Here is a 26,365-nt window from a genome sequence, read left to right as displayed (position 1 = left end):
TTTTTTTTTTAATGAGGAAATGGAGAAATAGTGTATTGAGCTTGGAAAACAGGAAACTTGAGTTCAAATTTAGCCTCAGCTATATTATTCCTGGGCAAATCACTTGATAAATAAGCTGAAAAAGAAAATGGCAAACCACTCCATCTTTGCCAAAAAAAAAACTCCAAATGAAGTCACAAGAGTTAAGCATGACTGACATGACTAAAAATCAATAACAAAATGTATACCATTTACCCTAACCTTCTTTTTGTGATATCCAGGAAGGGAAAACCCACCATCTCTCAAAAGAGACTACTTCACTTATTTAGTGTTTAATGATTTTTATCTATATCAATTTTTTTGGAATTTCTTTTTTATATTATAATTACAGATTACTCCAATTCCATAAGAGATCTCATAAAAAACTAAAAAATTTAAGCAAAACAATGATATAGTATAATAATTTGAAAATGTAGGCAACATTTCACATCTATAGCATCCACTGTTCTCCCATGTAACAAAAAGTTTGATAAAAGTCTATTTTTCCTTCCTTCTTTCATTGAAAAAGGTAAAGAAAATAAATTTTGTAACAAATATGCATAATCAAAAAAATTCATCAATATCTATATCCTATCTCATTATTAATTACATATATATCATGTATTTGTACTTACACATATAAATTTAGTACATATGGGTTATGTGTGTGTGGATATGCATGTGTAGACTTCTATGTATATTTATGTGTATGCTCCTATCTTATTCTGTACCTTGAATCTGTTACCTCTCTGTCTTGTATAGCATGTCTCATAATTACTCTTCTGGAATCATAAGTATTCATAAATTTGATCATAATATTATAGCTTACAAAGATGTTGAAGTTTTTTTGTATTTAAAAGTAATTTTTTCCAATTACAGGCAAAGATAGCTTTCAAGATTAATCTTTGTAAGATTTTCAGTTCCAAATTTTTCTCCCTCCCTTTCTTTTCCCCCACAAGCCAAAACAGCAAGCAATCTAATATAGGTTATACATGTACAATCATGTTAAGTTTATTTTCATGTTAGTCATGTTGTAAAAGAAAAATCAGAACAAAAGGGGAAAACCACAAGAAAGAAAAAATAGTGAAAATAGTAGGCTTCTGTATTCAGACTCCATAGTTCTTTCTCTAGCTGTGGATTGCATTTTCCACAATAAGTCTTTTAGAATTTTCTTAGATCCCTATTTTTGAGGAGAGTTAAGTCAGTCATAGCTGATCATCACATAATCTTGCTATTGTGGTACATAATGTTCTCCTCATTCTGCTCACTTTACTCAGCATCTGTTCATGGAAGTTTTTCAGGCTTTTCTGAAATCAGCCTACTCATTATTTATATTCCATTACAGTAGTATTCCAATACATTCATAAGCCACAACTTGTTCAGCTATTCTCCAATTGATGGGCATCCCTTCAATTTCCTATTCTTTGCTATCACACACACACACACACACACACACACACACACTAAAAGCTGCTATAAAAATATTTGTATATATAGATCCTTTTCCCTTTGTAATGACCTCTTTGGAATACAGGCTTAGTAGTAATTGTGCCTAGATCAAAGTAAACGCATAGTTTTATAACCCTTTGGGCAGGATTTCAAACTGATCTCCAGAATGGTTCACTTTGGAGTATTAGTGTTCTAAATTTTCTCACATCACCAGTATTTATCATTTTTCTATTTTTTTCATATTAGTCAATCTGACAGGTGTGAAATAGTAACTCAGAGTTGTTTTAATTTACATTTGTCTAATCAATAGTGGGTTAGAGCATTTGTTTCTTATATGACCAAAGATATTTTAACTTCTTTATCCAAAAGCTGCATGTCCATATTTTTTTCACAATTTACTAAAAGAGGAATAATTGCTGGACATCTACTGATTTTCCAATTCTTTACTACTATAAAAAGAGCTGCAATAAACATTTTTGTACATATGGGTCTTTTTCCCTACTTTGTGATTTCCTTGAGATAGAGATCCAGTAGTGGCACTGCTAGGTCAAAGGGTATGCACAATTTTATAGCCCTTTGGACATGCTTTCCAGAATGGGATATTTCACAACTCCACCCACAATGCATTAGTGTCCTAAGTCCAACATTTATCATTATCTTTTCCTGCCATCTTAGCCAATTTGAGTGGTGTAAGGTAATACCTCAGAGTTGCTTTAATTAGCATTTCTCTAATCAATAGTGATTTAGAGCATTTTTTCATATAACTATAAATGGCTTTAATTTCATCATCTGAAAATTGTCTATTCATATGCTTTGACTATTTATCAATTGGAAACTGATTTGTACTCTTGCAAATTTGACACCATTCTTTATATATTTTAAAAATGAGATCTTTATCAGAAAGAGTGGTGGTAAAAAATTTTTTTTCCCAGTTTTGTACGTCCTTTTTAACCTTATTTGTGTTAGATTTTTTGGTGCAAAAAACTTTTTAATTTAATGTAATCAAAATTCTCTGTAGTATTCTGCTTGGTTTTCTGGAGGTCTTCAGACCGACCTTCTTTTCAGCAGAATAATCACCACAAGAAGAGCCAGGGATAAAGTCCAAATTCTTTATTATCTCTTTCAAAGTCTTGTCTCCTTGCCTGGGGCTTCGGCTAACTTTCTGGAGATCCTCTGGAATGTATCTTGGTTTCTGTGGAGGAGGCAGGAGGACCACCACAACAGTCTCTGTCTTAAAGTCTGTCTCAGTCCAAAAACTTGTGCTCCAGCCTCCAGCCACTATCTTCCCCCAGTCTGTTCCTTTCTGAGTCTGTCTCTGAGTCCTCCTTAGTCTGGCTCCAGCTGAGTTTGTTCCAGTTTATATGCAGTATACTAAATATAAACCAATCATTATATCACTAGGATACCATTATTTGTTGTAAGATTCATTCAATCATACTGAATTAAAGAACCATTAATCACCATGCTAAGTTAGATAACCATTGTCTTATCAATTCCACTGAGTTAGGACCTTGTAAGAATCCTTGTTTCAAGTACAGAGTTCTGGCCCATTACAGTTGTCCATTTTGCATTCCATAATGTTCTCTAGTTCTTCTCTGAATCAAATTCCTCCTTTCTCTGAGGGTCTGATAGATTCTACCAAACATTTAAAGAACAATTCATTATAATATTATATAAAAGAAAGTATTTCAGAAAATAAATTCCTTTTATAAGAAAAATATGGTGCTGATATCTAAACCAAGGAGGGTCAAAATAGACAAAGAAAATTATAGACTACTTTCTTTAATGAATATTGATAAAAAAAATTTAAAATAAAATATTATCATAAAGATTACAGCAACATCACCAGGACATTACATTATAACCAAGTGAGATTTATACCTGAAGCATAGAGTAGGTTTGATATCAAAAAAGTTATCAGTTTAATTGCCCATATCAATAACAAAACTAACAGAAATCATATTTATCTCAATAGATGCAGAAAAAGCATTAGACAAAAATGAAATATTTTTATTTGACAAAATACAATAAAAACACTAGAGAACATAAAAATAAATGGAGTTCTCCTTTAAAATGATAAATAACATTTATGTAAAACCATCAGCAAGTATTATATGTAATGAGAATAAGTTAGAAGCATCCCCAATAAAATCAGGGGTGAAACAAGGTTGCCTATTATCACCATTATTATTCAATATTGTGTCAGAAATTTTAATTTTAGCAATAAGAGAAGAAAAAGAAATTGGAGAAATTAGAGTATATAATGAGATAATAAAATTATCACTCTTTGCAGATGATATGGTGGTATATTTAGAGAATTCTGAAAAATCAACTAAAAAGAACTTCTATAATTAACAACTTTAGCAAAGTGTCAGGATATAAAATATACCTACAAAAATCATTAGCATTTCTTTATGTTAACAACAAAGTCTAGTAACAAAAGATAGTAAGAGAAATTTTATTTTAAATACTTGTGGATAATACAAAATATTTGGGATTTTACCTGCCTAGATAAAGCCAGAAACTACATGAGCATAATTATAAAACACTTTTCACACAGATAAAGTTAGATCTAAACAATTGGAAGGATATCAAGTACTTATGATAGGTTGAGTTAATATAATAAAAATGACAATTTTATCTACACAAATCTACTTATTCAGTGCCATACCAATCAAACTGCCAAGATATTGCTTCATAGAGCTAGAAAAATAATAACACAATTCCTCTGGAAGAGCAAAAAGTCAAGAATTTCAAGGAAATTAATGGGAAAAATGCAAATAAAGGTAGCCTGGCTTTATCAGACCTAAAACTATATTATAAAGCAGCAGTCATCAAAAACATTTGGTACTGGCTAAGAAATAGAGTTGGGGATCAGTGGATTAGGTTAGGTTCACAAGACACCATAGTCACTTACTATAATAATCTAGTGTTTGATAAGCCTAAAGATTCCAGCTTCTGGGATAAGAACTCACTATTTGACAAAAATTGCTAGGAAAATTTTGAAAACATTTTGGCAGAAACTAGGCATTGACCAACATCTAACATTGTATACCAAGATAGGGTCGAAATGGGTTCATGATTTAGACATAAATGGTGATACTAAAACAAGGAAGAGTCTACCTTTCAGATCTGTGGAGAAGGAAAAAAATTATGTCCAAAGAATAACTAAAGAACATTATGAAATGCAAAATGGATAAATTTTATTACATTAGATTTAAAAGGTTTTGTTCAAACAAAACCAACACAAGATTAAAAGGGATGTATTGCAATATAGTATTTTCACCTTTTGGTTGTTATTTACTTGTTTGTTTTTTCTTTCTCTTTTTTCTTTTTTGATCTGATTTTTCTTGTGCAACATGATAAATGTGGAAATATGTTTAAATATGTTGAATATATTTAACCTATACTAGATTTCTTGTTGTCTGGGGATGGAATGAGAAGGAGGGAGGGAGAAAAATTTGGAAGATAAGCTTTTGCAAGGGTGAATGTTGGAAACTATCTCTGCATGTGTTTTTAAAAAAAATTAAAGGCTATTATTATTTTATAAAATATAGAAAAACAAGGGACAACTAGTTGATGCAGTGGATAGAGTACCAGCCCTGAAGGCAGAAAGATCTGAGTTCACATTTGCTCTCAGACACTTAACATTTCCTAGCTGTGTGACCCTGGGCAAGTCACTTAACCCTAATTGCCTCAAAAAAAAATACAAAAAAACAAAATAAAAAAGAAAGTCACTTAATAAATACAATGAAAACATTAAAAGAAAATTATTCTTGATAAGTCTGACCTCCAAAGAACAAATATGAAAGGATATATTCTCCTGCAACATTGCAGAAGTGGGGGAAGTAGAATAGACAGGTATGGAGACATTGCCATATATCGTCATATTTTTATATATTTTGGTTAATTCTACTAGTTTTTTTTCCCTCTTCTTCCTCTTAATGTTTTAAGAAAAAGAAGTCATTGCTATATGGGATGATTCTCTGGGAAGGGACAGAAAGAAACAAATGAAGGAAAATTTAAGCTAAGTAAAGATCAAGTGGTAATAAAAATCTACTAAGACAAAACAAAAAAAAATTAGTTAATGAGGTTCCATTTTGCATTCCCCAATCTCTCCCAAAGTAAGAAAGATTATTATTCCCAAGACCACTCTCATTACACTGTGTGCCCTCACACAATCTGGCCAGGAATGAAATTTCTAAAACATTACATAACAACTGCTTGACATATAACATTGACAAGTGCTCAACTTAATTAGCCTTAAAACAATTAAGAAAAGCACTCACAAGAATATTTTACTGCAATGAAGTAAACATCAGTGTTCTTTACATTATTTCTCAGATGATTAAATGAATTTGAGACATCAATTATAAGTTAATTTCCAACACTGATTCTAAAAATTACTCAACCATGGAATTCAGTGCCATGCTACTACTGGGAGGCTATGTTATTAATGGAAAGGGACTTTAAGGGTCTTCTATCCAAAGGGCACTTGAACATGTGTGCCTTCAACAGCTTCAAAACTTGTTTATGCAACCTTTATTTGCAGATCTCCAGTGAAGGATAACCACCTACTCCCTAAAGCAGCCCATTTCATTTTTAGAGAGATTTAATGGTTAGGTTCTCTTCTCCCCATCTTACATCAAATTTAAACCAGTTTCTTATCTGTATCACCCACACAGTGGTCCTATTTTTACCATCTGGGTCCAAGTAGAACATTTATTTTCCATTCCACATAGCACTTCAAATATTTGTAAACAGCTAACATGTTCACCATAAGCTTGTTTTCTCAAAGCTAAATGCTTCCTATGTGGAATGGTCCCCTTACCATTCTAGTTACTTGGCTGCTTTCCTCTGGTTGTATCTGTTACATGTCAAATTTCTCACTTTGAATACTCAGCCTCAGCTTAGACTGATGGCATTAACTATTAAGACTGTCTTGTCCTGCCACTGATTCACACTGAACTTGCAATTAATTGAAGTCACCAGATCTTTTTCAGTCAGACTTTGCCATCCAGTACTTTGAAAGTTGTAAGACTTTTCATTAATTTGCTTCTTTGATCCAGATCTGTGATTTCAACACCATAGAACACTCTGCCCTGAGAAAACTCTCTCTACCAATGATAAATATTATTCTGCAATTGGTGCCTTGAAAAGTTAGAAGTAATTCATTTGAAACCACAATGTCAGTATGTGACAGAAATGAGACTAAATCCAGATTATTCTGATTGCCAAGGTAGCAGCTCTCTTCACATGCTGACTGTCTTTGTTAAACTTAATTGTATTATAGGGATGTATTCATTTTAAACTACCATGGTCTTTCTGAATCTAAACTCTGTTATTCAGTGTATTAGTTATCCCTCCTAGCTTGATGTCCTCTCCATTTTTGATCACATGTTATTTCTGTCTTTATATCCAAGTCACTGATGCAAATGTTATCCAAACATTTCAGAGCCAGGGACCAACCCCATAGAACACTCATCAGAGATCTATTAGTATTGGTGACTAATCTTTGAGTCTACTCATTCTATCAGTTTAAAATAAACCTAATCCCTATTATTTAGCCACATCTCTCTGTCTTATCCATTAGAATAACATTAGGAAATGTGTCTAATGCTTTGTCAAAATGTACCCATGGCTTTCCCTGGATCCACAAGTTTAGGAATCTTGTCAGAATGAATAGATTCTAATTCAGAGGACATCTAGATAGAGTTCAGGAGACTTCTTTTTTAATCCTAGATTTCCTGCTACTTAGCTGTACAAACTTGGGGAAATCACAAAGCATCCCTGACTTTTATTTTCTGTTTTTTGAATAACTATTTCATGGGATGATTGTGAGAAACTAGTGAAAAAAATAAAGATAAAAATGCTTTATTTTATTATTATAAGTTAAGAAAAGCAGAATGATTTCATGAACTGATTCTAAGTGAAATGAACAGAACCAGGAGATTGTTGTACACAGTAACAGCAATATTGTACTATGAAGAATTATAAACGTTCATAACATTAGTTATGTTCAGCAACACAATGATCCAGAACAATTTCTAAGGACTCATGGTGAAAAATGCTATTTGCTGAAGCATGACTTCTTTTTTTTCTTTTTTTTTTCTTGTATAAAATAACAATATGGAAATGTTTCACATATTTTTTATATGTATAACCTATATCAGATTGCTTACTACCTCTCTGCAAGAGACAAAATTTGGAACTCAAATTTAAAAAAATATATATTAAAAATGGGGCAGCTAGGTAGTACAGTGGATAAAGCATCAGCTCTGAAGTCAGGAGGACCTGAGTTCTAATCTGGTCTCAGACACTTAACACTTCCTAACTGTGTGACCCAGGGGAAGTCACTTAACTCCAATTGCCTCAACAAATAAAAAGTTAAAAATGGTTTCAATATGCAATTAGAGGAAAAATCATATATAATATATATATACACTTTTTTTTCTGCCTGTGTATGTGTGTATATATGTGCGATGCTTTATTTTTCAATTAGGATGTAAGTTCCATGGGACGAGGAGTCACATATCTTTCATAGGACCTAGTATGGTGGTAGATATGAGGTAGATATTCAATACCTGATCAATTGATAAACATGAGACATGAAAGGCCTCAGTCATCTTATGCTTTCCTGAGTAAAAATAATATGAATAATATTAAAATAATATTAATAAAAATAATTTTGTAAAAATAAGAATGAAAATAACTTTACCAATGGGGAACTTCTTAGTGGAGCATACATAAGTGGAACAAAAAGCTATTTAAACACAAAAGCTAGAACAGAAATAAATCGTCTTAATTGGTTGAGAGCTCAAAAAAAAAAAAAAAATCAGGAACCTGGTGGAGCTATTAGATGAGTGCCTAGTTTTAAAATGTAAGCTGAGTTACAGGCAAACTTTGAAGCTAAACTAAAAAGAAATTAGATAAATTCTACCAAGGTGAGAGAGAGTCAACAAATAAAGAGACATCATAGATAGATTTAATCTAGGCCTTTCCTTACAACATTGATATTGATCCCACTTACCAAAAACGTCCAGATTGTTCCCCCAGAGACTACACTGGTAATTTAAAGCTTTAATCCAATTTCTCAAATTTCACTTCAATTCTTTCTTCTATAACCTCATATATGAGATATAGGCAAGAAACCATAAAAAAAATTGAAACCCAAAGGTTAAAAGAAAAGGGAATATCTTGACAGGGGTTCATCATGAAGATAAGAAAAAAGATAAAATTAGACTTATAAACTCTGAAAGAGCAGAGAGTATTAGAATTTTCTCCTTATTTTCCTATCTTAAAACCATGCTCAATATTTAAGACAGTGTCTATATAGTAATAAAATAATAAAAAGCTTATTGATAGTTGTGTAATAAGTTCTTAATAGATATTTATTGAATTGAAAATGAGTGGGAAAAGGAAATTAAAATTGAAAATTTGAAAGCAGATTTTAAATATCACTAAAGAAAGTGAATTTAGCAATGTAGTAAGTTAGGAAATGAAGAGCACAGTTCAAAGAGATGCTAGTTTAGTAAAACTTTAATAAATGCTTGTGGGCAGCTACTTGGCACAGTTGATAAAACACCAGCTTTAGAGTTGGTGAGACTTGAGTTCAATTCTGACCTTGGACAGTTACACTTACTAGCTGGGCAAGTCACTTAACTCTTGATTATCTTCAAAATTTAAAAAAAAAAAAAAGTAAAATAAAATGAATGCTTGTTGGTTGATTAGTTGATCTGGGGATTTATATCAAAAGTAAAGTGATATGATTAAAAGAACAATTAATTAGAGATAGAATTCAAATAATACAGATGTACTGCAATGTTAAGAGTATTTGCAACTAAGAAAATTTGGGGGAAATAAAAAAGTATGGAAGAGATAAAGAGACATTTTTAGTTGTATCTCAATTCCCTTGAAAGCTAAGTAAATATGCAGAGCAAATACTACACTTAGGAAACCCCTAGAATGTTCCTAAAGACATAGAAAGGCAGAGTGGTAAGAGATGATAGATTGACATAGAAAATAATAATGATGATAATGATAATGATGAAGAAGATAGGTAATAGATAATAATGATAAAGATAGATGAAATTAAAGAGATAGACTAATAGATAAATGTAAAGATATATATACAGAGACAGATAAATGATAGCTGAGAGATTGAAAGATACAGAGATAGAAATAGAAATAGATAAAAGGGACAGATTTATGTATTTTTAAATTTATTTTCATACACATTGTTTTATAAATCATGTTGGGAGGAAAAAATCAGAGCAAAAGGGTGTTATGGGCCAGAACTCTGAACTGAAACAAAGGATTGAAACAAGGTACTAAGTCAGTGGAATTGAGAGAGACAATGATTACTTCTAACAGTTCTCTAGTTCAGTACATGTACTTAGTATTTAATATAGTTCCACAAGATTCACACCTATGATAAGAGCACATATAAGCTCAGACAAACTCAGGCAGAATCAGAGCTAGGGAAGACAGAAAAGTGGTGGCAGGCTCTATCATCCTTCATTTCTCCACTGAAACCAAAATCCAGAAGGCCTCCAGAAAACTAGCTGAGCCCCAAGTGAAGGAGATAAGATTTTGAAGGAGACAATAAAGGATTTGGATTTAACCCTTGGCTACTCGTGTGGTGATTACTGAGCTGAAATGAGGGCTTCCTCCAGAGACCACAAGAAAACCTCAACAGAGAACATTACACTTTGCAAAGGATATTACAAAAGGGAAAAAAACATAGGAGAGATTAAAAGAAAAACAAAAAAGTGAGGTGAATACAGCACTGGATGGAGATGGTATTTTCTACCTAAAGACTACTGGGATTGTTTTGGATCTCTGAAGTACTGAGAAAAATCAGGTCTTTCACATATGATCATCATACAGTCTTGTTATTATTGTGTATAATGTATTCCTGCTTCTTTTTGTTTCTCTCAACATCAGTTCATGTAAATCTTTCCAGGCCTTTTAAAATCACCTTGTTCATCAACTTTTTATAGAACAATAATATCCCATTATCTTCTTGCACCACAACTTATTCAGCCATTCCCCAATTGATAGGCATCTACTTATTTTTCAATTCTTTGCTATCACAAAAAGAGCTGCTATAAACATTTTTGTACATGTGGGTATTTTTCTCTCCTTTATGATTTCCTTGGGATAGAAATCCAGTAATGGCACTGCTAGATCAAATGGTATGCACAGTTTTATAGCCCTTTGGGCATAGTTCTAAATAACTCTCCAGAATGGTTGCATCATTAACAACTCTGTCAACAATGGATTATTGCCTAAGTTTTCCCACATCACTTCCATCATTTATTATTATCTTTTCCTACTCATTTTTTAGAATTAGATTTTTAAATTTCCAACTTGTTTTTAGTCTATCTTTCCCTGCCCCTTTATTGAATATAATTTTGTTGCATTGTGGTCTGAAAAGGAAACCTTAACTATTTCTGCCTTTCTGCATTTCATTGTGAAGTCTTTTATGCCCTAAAACACGTTCAATTTTTGTGTAGGTGCCATGTATTGCCAAGAAAAAATTGTATTCCTTTCTGTCTTCATTCAGTTTTCTCCAGACATCTTTCATATCTAGGTTTTCTAGGATTCTATTAATCTTCCTAGTTTCTTATTTATTTGGGGGCTAGATTTGTCTGATTCTGAGAGGGGAAGATTAAGATACTGCACTAGTATGGTTTTATAGTCTATCTCTTCCTGTAACTGGCTTAAAATCTTCTCTACGAATTTAACTGGTCTACCACTTGGTGCATACACATATAAAATCATTATTTCTTCATTGTTTATGGTACCCTTTATCAAAATGTATTTTCCTTCCTTATCTCTTTTAATAAGATCTAATTTTACTTTTGTTTTATGCAAGATCAGAATTGCTATCCCTGCTTTTTTCTACTTCAGCTGAAGCATAATAAATTCACTTCCAGTGCCTTTACCTTTACTCTATATGTGTCTGTGTTAAATGTGTTTCTTGCAAACAGCAAACTGTAGGATTCTATATTTTAATCTATTGTTATTTGCTTCCATTTTATGAGAGTTCATCCCATTAACTTTCACAGTTAGGATTACCAGCTCTGCATTTCCCTCCATCCTATTTTCTCCCCCATATATACTTTTATATTTCTTTTCCTGACCTTAGTAGTGATTTTTCTTGATCCCCCCACTACCTTAACTTGTATCACCCATTTTCCCCCTTCTCTTACCTTTTTGCCCAAGTGTTTCTCTTCTCCCTTCTATCATGCCCCTCCCTTTTCTTTCTTCTTTCTCTTCCTACTCTTTTAGAGGGCTAGATAAATTTCTGTACCCAACTGAAAGATCAGATTATTCCCTCTTAGTGCTAAAATTGATGAGATCAAGCTTCAGATGATGCTCATCCCTCTCCCTTCTTTTCTTTAATTTTAACAGATTTTTTGCCTCACTTTATGTCATCTGATTGTCCTATTATACCTCCCCTTGCCTCTTTTTCCAGTACAGACTTTTTCTTTAATATCATAACATCACAGTCGATTCACAACCACAACTTCAATCCATGTGATGCCCTCCTCTGTCTACCCCAGTGACAGATACAGTTCTTAAGAGTTACAGATATTGTTTTCCCATCTAGAGATGTAAATAGTTTAACCTTTAAATAACATATAATTTCCCCTATTTTCCTTCCTATGCTTCTCTTGAGTACTGTGTTTGTAGATTAAATTTTCTGTTTAGTTCTGGTTTTTTCAATAAAATGATTGACTCTTACCTCATTGAAGCTCCATTGCCTGAAAGATGATGCTGAATCTCACTGGGTAGTTAATCCTTGGCTATAATGCTAGGTCCTTTGCCTATGGTATTCCAGGGCCTCTGATCATTTATTATAGAAGCTGCCAAGTCCTGAATGAACCTGACTGTTGCTCCTTGATATTTGAATTGGTTTTGTCTGGCAGCTTGCCGTATTTTTTCCTTGAGATTTCAGTTTTGGAATTTCACAACAATGTTCCTTGGGCTATTCCTTGTGGGATCTCTTTCAGAAGATGATCAATGCATTCTTTCAATCACTATGTACTTTCTCTGTTTCTTGAATATTGGGGCAATTTTCCTTAATGATTTCTTGTAGAATGCTATGCAGGCTCTTTTTTATTTTGACCATGGTCTTCAGATAAGCCAATAATTTTAAAATTGTTTCTTATGGATTTATTTTTCAAGTCATCTGTTTTGTCAATGAGGTAGTTCATATTTTCTTTCATTTTTCATTCTTTTTATTTTATTTGACTGATTCTTGCTGTCTCACAAAGTCATTAGCTTCCATTTGCTCTGTCTAGTGAATTAGGCATTCAACTAAGAAAGCAAGAAAAAGAGCAAATTAAAAAACCCCAGTTAAATATCAAATTAGAAATTCCCAGATTATTTTTACTTTCTGAATCCAATTCTCCCTGTGCAACAAGAGAACTCTTCGGTTCTGCACACATATATTGTATCTAGGATATACTGTGACCTATTTAACATGTATAGGACTTCTTGCCATCTGGGAGAAGGGGTGGAGGGAGGGGAAAAATCAGAACAAAAGTGAGTTCAAGGGATAATGTTGTAAAAAATCACTCTGGCATGGGTGCTGTCAATAAAAAGATATTTTTAAAATTAATTAAATAAATAAATCAAACAAAAAAAAAAAAAAAAGGGAAGGACATAGCTGAGGAAAAATCTTTTCAGCCAGTCTTTTGGATAAAGGTATCATTTCTAAAATATCTAAAGAACTGTGTCAAATTTATAAGAATACAATTTATTCCCACTGATAAATTGTCAAAGCATATGAACAATTTTCAGATGACAAAATTAAGGCCATCTATATATAGTCAGATGAAAAACTACTCTAAGTAATTGTTGATAGAAAAAAATGTAAATTAAAATGATTCTGAGTTACCTCCTCATATCTCTCAGATTGGCTAAGATGACAGGAAAAGATAAATGTTGGAGGGGATGTGGGAAAACTAAATGTTGGAGGGGATGTGGGAAAACTAGGTCACTAATGCATTGTTGATGGAGTTGTGAAATGTTCCAATGCTTCTGGAGAGCAATCTGTAACTATGCCCAAAGGGCTGTAAAATTGTGCATAGTCTTTGACCCAGCAGTACCATTACTGGGTCTGAATCCCGAGGAAATCATAAAGCAGAGAAAAGGACCCAGATGTACAAAAATGTTAGTAGCAACTCTTTTTGTGATAGCAAAGAATTAGAAAATGAGTAAATGCCCATCATTTGGGGAATGGTTGAACAAGTTATGGTGCATGAAGGTAATGGAATATTACTGTTGTATTAAAAAAATGATGAATAAGCTGATTTTATTTTTTTTGTTATGCCTTTTTATTGACAGAACATATCACATGGGTAATTTTTCAACATTGTCCCTTGCAATCACTTGTGTTCCAACTTTTCCCTTTCTTCCCTCCAACCCCACCCCTAGATGGCAGGCAGTCTCATACATGTTAAACATGTTAAAGTATATTTTAAATAAAATATATGTGTACATATTTATACAGTTCTCTTAATGCACAATAAAAATTGGATTTAGAAAGGTAAAAATAAACTGGGAAGAAAAACAAAAACAAAAATTCAAGCAGTCCACATTCGTTTCCCAGGGTTCTTTGTCTAGGTGAGGCTGGTTCTGTTCAACATAGATGAATTGGAACTCAACTGGATTTTTTCATTGCCAAAGATATCCACTTCCATCAGAATTGATTCTCATATAGTATTGTTGTTGAAGAATATAATTATCTCCTGGTTCTGCTCATTTCACTTAGCATCAGTTCATGTAAGTCTCTCCAAGCCTCTCTGTATTCATCCTGTTAGTCATTTCTTACAGAACAATATTCCATAACATTTATATAACACAATTTATTCAGTCATTCTCCAGTTGATGGACATCCATTCATTTTCCACTTTCTAGCCACTTCAAAAAGGGCTGCCACAAACATTTTTGCACATACAGGTCCCTTTCCCTTCTTTAATATCTCTTTGGGATATAAGCCCAGTAGAAATACTGCTATATCAAAGGGTATGAATAGTTTGATAAATTTTGAGCATAGTTCCAAATAGCTCTCCAGAATGGATGAATCTGTTCACAACTCCATCAATAATGTATCAATATCCCAATTTTCCCACATCCCCTCCAACATTCAGCAATATCTTTTCCTGTTATCTTAGCCAATCTGACAGGCATGTAGTGGTATCTCAGAGTTATCTTAATTTGCATTTCTCTGATCAATGGCGATTTGGAACACCCTTTCAAATGAGTAGAAATGGTTTCAATTTCATTATCTAAAAATTGTCTGTTCATATCATTTGACCATTTATCAATTGGAGAATGACTTGAATTATTATAAATTCAAGTCAATTCTCTATATATTGTGGAAATGAAACCTTTATCAGAACCTTTAACTGTTAAAATGTTTTCCCAGTTTATTGCTTTCCTTCTAATCTTGTCTGCATTAGTTTTGTTTGAACAAAAGCTTTTTAACTTGATATAATCAAAATTTTCTATTTTGTGATCAATACTGAGCTCTAGTTCTTCTTTGATCACAAATTCCTTCCTCCTCAACAATCCTGATAGATAAACTATTCTATGGTCTTCTAATTTATTTATAATCTCATTCTTTATGCCTAAATCATGAACCCATTTTGATCTTGTTATACGGTTTTAAGTGTGGGTCCATGTGGGTTTCTCTGTAAATCAAATATGTCTAATAGTTTTCTCTTTAAGCCAATTATGATGAGAGTAAGATACACACTACATTCATTCCCCTCCCTTCTTTCCCTCAGAGATAATAAGTTTCCTTTGTGTGACATGTAGTACCTCCACTTTTCCCTTTTTTTGATACAATTTCCTTTCCACCTCTAGTTCCTTTTTTATATTATAACGGTAAAACTAAATTATACATGTATTCTTTATGTAAACTCATAACAGAAATATAGTTCCCAAGATTTCTTTTTTAACTTTTTATGTTTCTCTTGAGTCCTATATATGGAGGTCTAACTATTTGTTTAATTCTGTTTTTTTTTTTTTTTTTTTTTAATCAGAAAAAGATGGAATTCATCTATTTCATTGAACGTCCATCTTCTTCCCTGGAAAAAAATGCTCATTTTGGCTGGGTAAATTATTCTTGACTGCATACCAAGTTCCTTAGCCTTTCAGAATATCAGATTCCAGGCCCTTTACTCTTTTAATGTGGCTGCTAGATCCTGAGTAATCTTTATTGTGGCTCCTCTGTATTTGAATTGTTTTTTTCCTAGCTGTTTGTAATATTTTTTTCCTTGGTATGATAATTCTGGAATTTAGCCATAATATTTCTTGGAGTTTTGATTTTGGGATTTCTTTCAGTAGGTGATTAATGAATTCTTTCAATGTCTATTTTACCCTCTGTTTCTATAATATTTGGGCAGTTCTATTTGATAATTTCCTGGAAAATAGTGTCTAGGCTCTTTTTTTCATCATAATTTTCAGAAAGTCCAGTAATCATCAGATTATCTCTCCTAGATCTATTTTCCAGGTCTGTTGTTTTCCCAAGTAGATATTTAACTTTTTTTCTATTTTTTTTTTTTTTTTTTTGCTTTTGCTTGACTGATTCTTGGTATCTCCTTGAGTCATTCATTTCCATTTGTTCAATTCTGATTTTTAATGAATTATTTTCTTCATTTACTTTTTTTGTAATTGTCCAATTGAGTTTTTAAATAAATTGTTTTGTTCTATGGAATTTTTTTTCCACTTCACCAATTGTATTTTTTAGAGAGCTATTTTCTTTTTCCAATTCACTAATTCTGTTTTTCAGGGATTTTATTTCTTTATCCACTCTATCTTTAAATGAGTAGGATAACTTATCCAGACTCTCTTGCCAAGCTTCCCTTTCCTTTTTTGATTTTTCTTTTAGCTCTCTTGTGAGAGCCTTTTTAATTTCTTCTATGAGAGTCTTGTGTGTTGGGGACTAGATCATATTCTCTTTTGGGGATGCATCTGGAGACAATCTGTTTTTAGTCTCCTCAGGATCTGAAGTCTGCTCTCTATCAGTATAGAAGCTATCAATAGTTAGAGTGGGGTTTAACTTTTTACTCATTTTAACCAAAATGAAACAAAACAAAACAAAAACAAAAACAAACAAACAAACAAAAAACTGCAATCTGCTTTTGGGACAGTGTGGTGTTACCAATCTTCCTCTACAGACAATAGGAAGTAGCAGTGAAGCAGCAGTGAGACAGCAATGGCTGCCCTGGGATCAGCAGTTGCACTCTGAGATCCTGCTGAGTCACTCTGGGTGTTGGGTGGGTGTGGCCAGGTCCCAAAAGACCCCAGTATTTTGGGGTCACAGTCTTTCCCCCCTGTATTTATAGCTTCTCTGCTGATCTACTGGCTTGCTGCCAGAGCAGAGTAGCTCATATTGTTGTAAAGTTATCCCTGCAGGTATTCCATCTGCTGAGACCACAACCCACCCCCACTCCAGTCTGCCTTCTGTGCTCTCACTGCCAACTTTCTTGAAGCTGTGCCTGGCTTAGCTATCCCTACCCGTGAGCAAAAACAGACCTTTTTGGGTAAATTTCCAGATCATCTCCTGTTGGGTAATGTATTGTATTCCCAATATTCATGGATATTGACAGTCAAGCACCAATTCCGAGGCCTTTCACAAAAGAAGTAGTCTGAGGGCTAGGGAGAGCTTAGATAGACATGTGTGTCTTCTCCACCATTTTGGCTCCACCCCTCAATCAAGCTGATTTTAGAACAGCTTGGAAAGATTTATATGAACTGATGCTGAGCAAAACAAGCAGAACCAGAAGAACATTGTACACATTAACAGCAAGTTTGTGCAATAATCAACTATGAAAGATTTGGTTCTCCCTAGTGATTCAAAACCATCCCAATAGACTTTGGACGGAAAATGTCATCTGCATCCAAAAAAAAGAATTAAGGAGACTGAATGTAAATCAACACATACTATGTTCACTTCTTTTTTTTTAATTTTTTTAAATTCTCCCATGATTTTTCCCTTTTTGTTCTGATTTTCTCTCTCAACATATTTTGTAAAGCAATGTGCATTAAAAATAAATAGTTTAAAAATAACAATAATAAAAATATGCTGCCTTGTATTCTTTGTGTGAAGGAGAAGAAAGGAATACTAAAATGTACTCAAGAAAATGAAACTTACACAATAGACTTTTTTTTTTTTTTTTTTTTTTTTTTCTGAGGCAATTGGGGTTAAGTGACTTCCGCAGGGTCACACAGTTAGGAAGTGTTAAATGTCTGAGATCAGATTTGAATTCAGGTCTTCCTGACTTCAATCACTGGTGCTTTATTCACCGAATCACCTACTTGCCCCACAACAGACCTTTTTCAAAGTATCTGGGCAATACAGAATGAATACATATTAACTAGTCTTAATCTAGGAACTATAGACTCTTAAAAGCAATGTATAGATTTCAGGAGTTTCATGAACATAGATGATATTAAAAACACATCTTTATTTTCACTAGCCTCTACCAAGTTTAGTATTTTCTAACATTATTTCAAAATATTCAGAAAGTTCCATATACTTTACCAGACTATCAAAGAAATATATGACACAGAAAAAGTTAAGAGCCTCTTTTCTAGACTGATTTTATTTGAGAGGTCACTTAAACTGACCCTGATATTTCATAGATGAGAAAGCTAGGCCCAAACGGGTGAGTGAGATCACATACCTAGATGGCTATAGAGTTACAACCAAAATCTAGGTCTCACTCCTCTTGGCTTAATGCTTATAGGCTAGGTGACTACATACAAGTCACTTAAATTCTCTAATCTTCAGTTTCCCCACTTGCAACATCTGGTCAATAATATAATACTTACCTCACTTAAATCTTTTGAAGATGTTTTATAAACCTTAAAGCCTTATAGAAATATGAACTGTTAGTATTATTTCAGTGTTATTGTGTGATGTGTCATGCAATATTACTGTCTTACAACTGAAAATAAATTTCATCTAGATACAATGGAGAAGTATATGGAGAATATTAGCAAAGAGCGTATAATCCAAATATGATTGTATTTGACTAATCCCTGCTACTGGGGAATTGAATTCAACTGTTCTGAAATACCTCAAGACTAAAACTAATCCAATGTTTTTCACTATCTGCCCCCTGGTAAAGGAGGACCACTAGGCTATCTTAGAGGATGAGGACTCATCCAGGTTAGAAAAACAGAGTAGATTAAAGCTTCTATGCTGATCAGCATTTTGCTCACCTCCATGAATTATCACTATATTTCCAGTCTAGGAGTTAGAGAGAATCATTCTCAAAAAACAAAGAAACAGGCAAACAAAAACATTACAAGTAATCACAAAGGCTGATCAGAGTAAAAAATGAAAGGATAAAATCATGGATTTCTTCATGATAGTGAGGGATAACTTTTGAATAGATTGGGTGATTCACTAGTATTCTCTCAAAAGCAAGAGAAAGATTCGTATCATATTAGATAGACCCCTATGGTGAACATATAGGAAGTATATCAACATCACTGGACAAGACATCCAGATCAATGAAATCACTGAACCATTACAGTAAGGGGCCATCTGACTATTTTTATTGCTTGGACATGCTCTTGGGAAGTAGAAAGAGATGGGGGGATGAAACTTCCATGAAGTGAGCCCAGAAAAAGTGTAATATGGAAATCTGCCTTTTGGTACTGAGTCTTAATAAACTCCATTTCTAATTTTACTCAGAAATGCACTATAATTGGATTCCGGATAAATGCCAATAACAAGGATATTGCAGGTGAGCTTTTAAAAGTAAAGTGTGAAATCAGGAATGCATTACAAAAGGGAGTTACATGCCGACATAAACTGAAAAGCAATATCCCTCCTCAGTGAATAGTTGAACTGTGCCTGGGACCATAAAAACTATTGAAGGTCCCTGTAATTGGGAAATTGGTTCATATGCACAGCCCATCAGACACTCAATTGGTTGTACTTAATGAAAGATACCAATGGAAAGTTGCAAAGATGTCACTGGGGTGACGTTACATTTAAAGTTGCTCCCCAAATCTAGATAGCTCACGCATTCCAGAGGGAAGCATAGCTAGTGGCTGAAGAGAGTAGAAATTCTCATGCCCTAAAGAATGTTGATTTTAATAAATCAGAAGACAGTGCTGCTGGGCCTAATTAACTTCAGTAAAGGGGTTTGGTGGAATGAGTGAAAAGTGTCTGGACTGTAGCTATCTGGATTTCATGTTCGTGGACCTGCCTTATCCCTTCCTGGATAATTTCCCTGAAGTGTATTGATTAGTCCATCTTCTTAGAAATAAAAAAATATTTTAAAAAGAAGTAGTTTTGTGATGATATTTTAGCTAGTACAAAATGTAGAAGTGTGTGTGTATGTGTGTGTGTGCGTACTTTTGTTTTCTTTTTTTTAATTTAATATAATGTTTGTTTGTGGTTTTCTTTTTTATTATCATTATAGCTTTTTATTTACAAGACATGTGCATGGGTAATTTTTCAGCATTGACTCTTGCAAAACCTTCTGTTTCAATTTTTTCCCTCCTTCCCTAGATGGCAGGTAGTCCAACACATGTTAAATATGTTAAAGTATATGTTAAATCCAATATATGTATACATATCTATACAGTTATCTTGCTGCACAAGGAAAAAGTGAATCTAGAAAGAAAGAAAAAACCCAAGAACGAAAACAAAAATGCAAGCAAACAATAAGAGAAAGAGTAAAAATTCTATGTTGTGTTCCACACTCTGTTCCCACAGTTCTCTCTTTGGATATAGCTGACTCTTTTCATCACTAAACAACTAGAACTAGTTTGAATCTTCTCATTGTTGAAGACAGCCATGTTCATCAGAATTGATCATCATATGGTCTTGTTGTTGTTGTGTTTAATGATCTCCTGGTTCTACGCATTTCACTTAGCATCAGTTCATGTAAGTCTCTGCAGGCCTCTCTGAAATCATCCTGCTGATTCTTTCTTACGGAACAATAATATTCCATAACATTCATATACTATAATTTATTCAGCCATTCTCCAATTGATGGGCATCCATTCAATTTCCAGTTTCTTGCCACTACAAAAAAGGACTGACACAAATATTTTTCTAGGTGTGGGTTTCTTTCTCTCCTTTAAAATCTCTTTGGGATATAAGCCCAGTAGTAACACTGCTGGGTCAATGGGCATGCACAGTTTGATAACTCTTTGAGCATAGTTTCAAATTGTTCTCCAGAATGGTTGGATTAATTCACAATTCCACCAACAATGTATCAGTCACATTTTACTTTTAAAAGCTCATCTACAATATTCTTGTTATTGGCATCTATACTGGAATCCAACTATGGTGTATTTCTGAGTAAAATTAGAAATTTTAGTAAGTTCATTAAGACTCAGTACAAAACCAACACAGGCTAGCACTTATTTGACAAAAAAAAAAATTTAATAAAATATACAGGTTAGTTAAGTGGTCCAATGGACCTAGAGTCCTAGAGTAAACAAGATTCATCTTCCTTAGTTCAAATCTTCTCTCAGACACTTACTAGCTTTGAGACCTGGACAAATCACTTGAACCTGTTCACCTCAGTTTCCTCATCTGCAAAATCTGCAGAAGGAAGTAGCAAACCATTCCATATATCCAGCAAGAAATATGATGTCATGTCAAATTAATAATAAAAATGATAACTAATAGAAAAACCAGGGGAAAATAATTGCTGCAAATGGTCTCTTAGTATTATCTCTTCCTGGTCTTTATGACCAAAGCAGAACTAGAGATCATTACTGATCACAAAATAGAAAATTTCGATTATACCAAACTGAAAAGTTTTTGTACAAACAAAACTAATGCAGACAAGATTAGAAGGGAAGCAATAAACTGGGAAAATATTTTTACAGTCAAAGGTTCTGATAAAGGCCTCATTTCCAAAATATATAGAGAATTAACTCTAATTTATAAAAAATCAAGCCATTCTCCAATTGAAAAATGGTCAAAGGATATGAACAGACAATTCTCAGATGAAGAAATTGAAACTATTTCTAGTCATATGAAAAGATGCTCCAAGTCATTATTAATCAGAGAAATGCAAATTAAGACAACTCTAAGATACCACTACACACCTGTCAGATTGGCTAAGATGACAGGAAAATAATGATGATTGTTGGAGGGGATGTGGGAAAACTGGGACATTGATGCATTGTTGGTGGAGTTGTGAACGAATCCAACCATTTTGGAGAGTAGTTTGGAGCTATGCTCAAAAAGTTATCAAACTGTGCATACCCTTTGATCCAGCAGTGTTACTACTGGGATTATATCCCAAAGAGATTATAAAGAAGGGAAAGGGACCTGTATGTGCACAAATGTTTGTGGCAGCCCTTTTTGTAGTGGCTAAAAACTGGAAACTGAATGGATGTCCATCAGTTGGAGAATGGCTGAATAAATTGTGGTATATGAATATTATGGAATATTACTGTTCTGTAAGAAATGACCAACAGGATAATTTCAGAAAGGCCTGGAGAGACTTACACGAACTGATGCTGAGTGAAATGAGCAGGACCAGGAGATCATTATATACTTCAACAACAATACTATATGATGACCAGTTCTGATGGACCAGGCCATCCTCAGCAACGAGATCAACCAAATCATTTCTAATGGAGCAGTAATGAACTGAACTAGCTATGCCCAGAAAAAGAACTCTGGGAGATGACTAAAAACCATTACATTGAATTCCCAATCCCTATATTTATGCACACCTGCATTTTGATTTCCTTCACAAGCTAACTGTACAATATTTCAGAATCTGATTCTTTTTGTACAGCAAAATAACGTTTTGGTCATGTATACTTATTGTGTATCTAATTTATATTTTAATATATTTAACATCTACTGGTCATCCTGCCATCTAGGGGAGGGTAAGAGGTGAAAAATTGGAACAAGAGGTTTGGCAATTGTTAATGCTGTAAAGTTACCCATGTATATATCCTGTAAATAAAAGGCTATTAAATAAAAAAAAAAAGTATTATCTCTTCCTTTTAATGAGGTACTATTTTACAATGAAAGTAATATTTTAAAAGTTCAATCTAATGGTGTTGACCAGAATGGAACTGTTTGAGTCGAAATCCAAGAATCAACTTTGTTTCAAAAAAAGATTTGTATAGTTATATAATTGTAGGTTGTGAGAGTTGTAGTCTCATTTTTTGTGCTTTACCTTTTACTGAGGAATTTTCAAAATTCTATTCATCAGAGTAAAAACCATGTTGTAATTTTTAAATATAAGTTCATTTCTAAAAATAATTTATAAAAAGATAGTTTTCCTGGTTACTTTTTTGGGTAACCTGCCTCTTTTCCACCCTTCATTATTCCCAACTATAGACATAGATAGTCATCAGATATAGTTCTAAGTGACAGGAAGTAGAGTCCTTTGTTCAAAGACTACTTTTAGAAATCCCCTTTTCTCCTTATTAGAAAAAAAAAAAAACTGACAAAGTAGGTCTGGTGTAAGAAAGGACTTTTTTTTCTGCTTCCCCTGTATTAAGATTCATTCCAAACATCTATGGAGTAAAATGAATATGGCAAAACAAGGGTTCTTGGGTTTTTTCTTTCTTTCTAGATCCATTTTTATCTTGTGCAGCAAGATAACTGTATAGATATGTATACATATTAGCTATTTTCTTTTTTTTCAATTCTTATTTTTTGAGTTCCAAATGCTATCACCATCCCCACTCCCAGAATCCTCCTCTATGAAACTGTAAGCAATCAGATATAGGTTATACATGTGCAATTTTATAAAAACATTTTCATATTAGTCATTTTGGACAAGAAACTTGAATAAAAGAAAAAATGGAAAAAAAGAAAGTGAAAAATAGCAATTCTTTAATTTATATTCCATATCACTTCTTTCTGAGATTGTCTTAGATCAATGTATTACTTAAAATAGCTACCAATCACAGCTCTTTATTAAACAATTTTACTGTTATTATATTTTTGGGCACAATGTTTTCCTGGTTCTCTTCACTTGTACTGTGTATCAGTTCATTAAGTCTTTCCAAGGTTTTCTAAAATCATCATCTTTGTCATTTCTTATACCACAATAAAATTCCATTATCATCATATAACATAGCTTGTTTAGCTCTTTTTATGAAGGTTAAGATTTGTAAATAAAAGGGAAGCCCATCCTTTGATTTACAAATCTTAACCTTCATAAAAAGAGCTGCTATAAATATTTTTGTACAAATATGTCTTTTTCTCTTTTCAGTATGTCTTTGCAGCATAGACATAATATTGGTATTGTTGGATCAAAGAATATGCACAGTTTTACAGCTTTGAAGGCATATTGCCCCCCAAATTAGTTGGATCAGTTCACAACTCCACCAGCAACGCCATCCTTTCCCTCCTCACAAGTGTTTTATTTTTGATCACTGCCTTTCTCAATAAACCTTTCTTTTTATCAGTTCCTCTTCCTCCTTTTATTAATCCTATCCCTTTGTTTTATTTCTTTATAGGGTAAGATACATACTATATGCAAGTATGTTATTCTTTCTTTGAACCAATTTTGATAAGAGCAAGATTTAAGTTTTGCCCACACACCTCCATACACACTTCTTCCTGTCCTCCTTTAAGTAGGATAATTTAATGCCCATTCAGTCTTCCCCCTCCTTGCAGAGGAATTTTCTCTCTCACACCTTTATTTTGTTTTTTGAGATATGATGCCATCAAAGCCACCTTATATCTACATTTTCTGTCAGTATATACTCCTTCCAATTGCTCCTCTAGTAATAAAATTCTTAAGAACTGTTGGAATCCTAGTGTCAATTCAACTTGAAACAAGGTGTACATAAATCCATCAATATGGGAGGCATTACACAGTTACATAAGCACATAGCAATATAACACAGGCTAATAGTAATGTAACAAACAACATGAATTAACATGAGAATTTACACATTTACACATTGTCCATTAGTTCATGTGCCAGGAATCCAATGATTCCTGTAAGCTTTGAGGTAAACAAATTTTCATCTCTTCACCAACTAGCTGGTGAAGGTCAAAAGTGATTTGTCCAATAGTTCCTGTTTGCCTATTGCGTTGGGCTTGAATCCTACATAATTCATGAAACTCCGAAAGCCACAACAACTTTTGTCCCGGTTCTAAGCATGTTCCCCCTATGGATTTCCAATCATTCAGGGTTAAGATTTCATAAGACAAATTATCTACCAACATCTTCACATAAGATGATGTAGCCCCATAAAGAGTACAACCCTTTTTCAAATCTTTAATTTTTTTCCAAATTAAAAGGAGTGTATTGCTTTAAGTTTTTCCAAATTAAAAGGAGTGTATTGTCTCTCTTTTTGACCTGAAGGTCAAGCTTTTCAATCACAGGATATGCAGGTATAAAATCAGATATATCTTCTCCTTTATTTTTTGCTTTAATTAATGCTTTTTCTAATCTTGTCATATTCTGCTTCACAGAAGAAGCTGACTGTGTTTCTGCCTCTCTCTCTTCTTCTTCATGAGATGAGGAATGATCTAATTCCTCCTACTGTGAAGTATCACACTCAGAATTGTACTTAACTCCATTCTTATCTGAATTTTCCTGCTTATCTCCTAGTTTAGTTGGCACTTAGTTGAGTTGACACTAGGATTCCAACAAAGAACTATAAATTTTATCCCACCATGTAGAAATATAAGCTTTTTAACTTTGTTAAATCTCACACATTTCCCCTTTCTTGTTTTTTCTTAACCTTCAGTCATATATGGAAATCAGGTTTTTTTTTTTTTTTTTTTTAATTCAGCTCAGGTTTTTTTAATTAGGAATGATTGAAAGTCCTCTATTTCATTGAATTTCTAATTTTTCCCTAAAAGATTATATTCAGCTTTGCTAAATAGATGATTCTTGTTTGTAATCTTAATTCCTTTGTCTTCTGTTATATTTTATTCTAAGCTTTTTAGTTCTTTAAAGTAGAAGCTGCCAAATCCTGTGTAATTCTGATTGCAATTTGACAATATTTTAATTGTTTCTTTTTGGGTGTTGGTAGGACATTTTTCTTTGATCTATAAGCTCTAGAATTTTGTTATGCTGTTCCTGGGAGTTTTCATTTTTGGAACTATTTCAAGTAAGAATCAGGGGATTCTTTCCATTTGTATTTGTCTTCTGGTTCTAAGATCCAGGTTCTAAGATCTTTAATAAAGATTTTGGCCAGCCATTATTTTATCATAGCTTTCAGGGATTCTAGTAATTCTTAAATCATCTATTTTCTAGGTCAGTTGTTTCTCCAGTAAGAAATCTTACATTTTTTTTCCTTTGTAATTTTCTAAATATATATATATATTTATCTAATAGTCATTAGCTTTCAGTCACTCATCTCTAATTTTTTAGTAATTCTTTTTTTTAGTGGGAAAAAAATTTTACATCCAAGCATTCTGATAAAGGCCTCATTTCTAAAATACATAAAGAATTGACTCAAATTTGTAAGAATATAAGCCATTCTCCAATTGTAAATGGTCAAAGTATATGAACAAATAATTTTCAGATGAAGAAATTAAAACCATTTTAGTCATATGAAAAAATGCTCTAAATCACTATTGATCAGAGAAATGGAAATTAAGACAACTATGAGGTGCCACTACAGACCTCTCAGATTGGCTAAGATGAGAGGAAAAGAATGATAAATGTTGGAGGGGGATGTGGGAAAACTAAGATGCTAATACATTGTTGGTAGAGTTGTAAAGTGATCAAGTCATTGTGAAGATAAATTTTGAACTATGCCCAAAGGACTATTAAACTGTGCATATCCTTTGATCCAGCAGTGTCTCTATTAGTCCCATATGCCAAAGAAATCATAAAAAGTGAAAAAGACCCACATATATAAAAATATTTGTAGCAGCCCTTTTTGTGATGGCAAGGAA

This window comes from Sarcophilus harrisii, chromosome 3 (genome assembly GCF_902635505.1).
Source record: "Sarcophilus harrisii chromosome 3, mSarHar1.11, whole genome shotgun sequence".
Lineage (NCBI taxonomy): Eukaryota > Metazoa > Chordata > Mammalia > Dasyuromorphia > Dasyuridae > Sarcophilus > Sarcophilus harrisii.
The sequence above is the reverse complement of the archived record's forward strand: the minus strand, read 5'-3'. Positions refer to the sequence as shown.